Source organism: Chinchilla lanigera, unplaced genomic scaffold (assembly GCF_000276665.1).
Source record: "Chinchilla lanigera isolate Chin_1 unplaced genomic scaffold, ChiLan1.0 scaffold00157, whole genome shotgun sequence".
NCBI lineage: Eukaryota > Metazoa > Chordata > Mammalia > Rodentia > Chinchillidae > Chinchilla > Chinchilla lanigera.
The window spans coordinates 364,438-368,361 of record NW_004955558.1 but is presented as its reverse complement, the minus strand read 5'-3'; positions in this window follow the sequence as shown (position 1 = coordinate 368,361).

Sequence of the window (3,924 nt, the reverse complement as noted above, 5' to 3'; positions counted from 1 at the left end):
TAGAGGGGGTTGATCTGAAGAAGATGACACTTAGTCCAGTGGTCTTTTAGAGCTTTCATCTTACTACCTATATCTAGCTGAAATTAGTGGTCTAATTTACTACAGGCCAGAGGTGATTCTCAGGGTTTGTATCTAATTTTTACTTGATGACATAGTTGTTCTTTGTTTACTTCTGTAGACAAAGTGACATAATTATGCCTGTCAATTGGTTATCTCTAGATAGCAAAACGTGATTGCTATCTGAGGGTCACAGAGAATACTGGCACATTGCTAAAGAACTTGGCAATTCATCAAAGTTGCTGCAATTCATAGCACACAAAATAAGTAAAACTATAGAAACATGATAAAACAAGGCTAAAATACCTCCAACAACTACCAACTTCTCAAGAATTGATCCAGAGGATTTTAAGCTGGGGAAAATCATAAGGTACATGGCAGAAATGCTTCAAATAGTATCAATGGAGGTAACAAAACAATTGAATAAGATGGTTTACAATTTCTGAGAAGATAAATGTAATAATGCAATGGCCCAAATGAAACAAATGATCAAGTCTAGGGATGTCATTAATGAAAATGTAATGGATTAAAAAAAGAAGGTGAAAAACCTGAATGCCAAAAATATAAAACAGTCCATTCAAATGTTCCCAACAGAAATCCAGATTATAAGTACTATTGAAACCATGGGCAACAGAAAGGGTCAATGTGACAAAAAAAGTGTTAGATGTAGAAGAAAGGACTCTGTTTGGAGGACAATTACTGAAAGATATCTTAAAAAACAAAAGATCATAAAAATGGATCCAACAGCTGCTAGAGTACTCAGTAACTATTAATAGGAAAATAACAGGAACTGATGAAAAATGAAAAAATAGTACAGTGTACATACAAGATTTATCACGAAAGAGCAGCAGATCACGAAAGAGCAGCAGATTTTCTAGATTATACAAAGATTCTAACATACAAATAAATGAGGCATATAAAACTCAAAATAGTCATGATAATGATAAAACCACACACATCACATAGCACTTAATGTATTAAAAATCCAACAGAGGGACAGAATCTTAACTATTGTTAGAGAAGTGCAGCAAATTACATGTGAAAGAGAACTAATCTGTACCACTACAGATTTCTCAAGCCGAGCTTGAAGGTCTATGAGAGCTTGGAAAAAGTGTTTCAAGCCCCCAAAGAAAACAACTTTCAACCCAGATTGATATATCCTACAAAATTATTGTGACAGTTAACTGCTTGTGTTTACTTGTTTAAGAAATGCCCGAATAAATTAGATCAGTGTAGTTCTGTGTGGGGCTAGAGAAATTGACTGTAGATTTTTTTTTCAGTACCAGGAATTGAACTCAGGACCTTGTGCTTACCAGGCATACACTTGTGCCACTGAGCTCTATCCCCAGCCCCTTGAAGAAGTTGCCTGAAAAATTGCAAGCTCTACTGGTTGTGAGTGACAACAAACAATAAGCTTGCCGCCTGAATGGAGAAACAGGGATAGGAAGAAGGAAGGCTCCTTTCTTTTCTATGGACAAACTCTGGTCCTCACCTTCACCTTGGACATTGTTTCCTGGCCTCCTGCACAGGCTCTTCATCCTCCCAGCACAGAATCTTCAGCCTTCCTTACAAAACTTTCATCCTCCTGATAAGGATGCTCATGGGATCCTCCAGTTAGCTAAAGAACTTCAAGTGCATCCTTGGCATCTCCAGGACAGACAGATCTTTTGCACTTTTCCATACCTCACTCTGCAGGCAACCATTGTAAGTCACATTGTAATTTTTTATATATTTGTTTATCTTGCATTAAATATGTTTCTGTGTTAAGCACAGATTGATACAATGGTTCTTCTAAATAGAAGGAAACGTAAGCTATTCCCTTGATTAAAAACAGGAAGCTAATGAACTTCATGACCAACCAAGAAACAAGGCAAGAAATTCTCAAGCATATCTTAGCTACCCAAGTCCAAAGCTGTAATAGGATGGGTATGTCTGGTAAGGACATCAATTAAATAGAAAAGAAATAAAAAAGACAACAGAATTATAATAGGTAAAAAATAAAATGGCATGACCAAATCAATACTTTCAATTATAGTTATGAATGTTAATGGACTCAATTCACCAATAAAGTGATACTGTGTTTCTTGAACACAAAAAGAAATGCATATACTAATGATCAAAGCATGGAAAGGAATATTCCTTGTAATGGGATCATGAGAAAACCAGAAATGCTGTCTCTATTTTCAGGAAATGTTGACTTTAAGTTAAAAATGATCAAAAGAACCAAAGAACATTACATATTAGCTAACAGAACTACTCAGCAGGAACAGATAACAAGTATAAATACATATGCACCAAAGCATGGAACAACCAGATTCATAAACAGGCACAAATGACATAAATGATTAGATAAACCTCAAAACAATTATCCTGGGGGACAGAACTCAGTACCTTACTATCAAAAATAGGTCAACTAATCAGAAAGTTAGCAAAGAAGCTTCAGAGTTGAACCAAATCTTTCAACAAAATGATTTAATAACTAATGAAAGAATATTGCACACAACAAGAGAAGACACATTCATTTTGGCAGCATATTTGACTTTTTCCTAAATAGAGGACACATTTAAGTAAGTGAAAAAGAATTAAAAACTTATAATGCATACTATCAGATCACAGTGCAAGAAACTAGAAATCAACATCAAAGACACCACAGAAACTATGCAAACATATGTGAATTAAAGAGCATGCTCTTGCACAATCAATAGGTTACAGAATAAAGCAAGGAAAACATAAGATAGTTCCTAGAATTGAGTGATCATACCATTTCAACACACTGAATTTTGTGGAACACAAAGCAGTCTCAAGGTATAAGTTTATAGCTCTGAAGGCCCACATGGAAAAAAATGGAGTGAGTCAAAATAAAGGGCCTAATGATGCAGCTTTAAATACTAGAAAGTCAAAAGAATCTAAGCCCATAGCTTGTCTAGTGAAGGAAATTATAAAATCTGGAGCAGAACTCCACATAATGGAGATTAAAATAAATACAAATAATGAACTGGGGAGCTTATTCCTTCAAAGCATATAAAAATTGACATACTCTAAGTCTTTCCAAAACAGGAAAGAAAAAACCCAAATCAATACAAGTAGATATTTAAAATGTGAAATTACCTTTGACCCCCCCTCCAAATTCGGGAAATCATTAGCAACTACTTCACAAATGTACATGTCAATACCTTGCAGAACTCAGGAAAAAAATGGAGAGATCCATAATATGCATGAATTATCAAAACAAAATCAAGAAGACTTAAAGGTATTGAATAACAGGAAATGAATTTGAAGCCACAATGAAATATTAACCAACTAAGAACAGTGTAGACCTCATGGATTCATTGCTGAATTCCACAGCTTCAGGGCAGAGCTAACACCAATATTCCACAACCTCTTAATGAAATCCAGAGGGTGGAAAAAGTACTCACAAAGTTATTCTCAAGAGCTAGCATTAACCTCATCCCACAAGCAGACGTGAGTCCCAATAAAATGAGTACCACAGGTGAAACTCTCTAATAAATATAGATGCAAAAACCCTCTACAAGATACTGGCAAACAGAATGGAACAAGTAATGAGAAAGATCAAACACCATGACGAAGTAGGCTGTATCCCAGGGATGCAAGACTGTTTCTACATATGTAAATCAATTAAGATAATTCATCACATAAGTAGAGGCAAGGAGAAAAATAACATGATGATCTCAATAGAAGCAGAGAAAACCTTTGACTAATTCCAATATCTATTCATGATTAAAAGCATGAAGTATTAAATAGGTATAGAAAAACCTACTCAAAATCTGAGAACAGCCATTTATGACCAACTTAGTGCAAACAGTATATTAAGTAGGGTAAAAAAGTTCTCCCTCTAAAAGGAGGAAG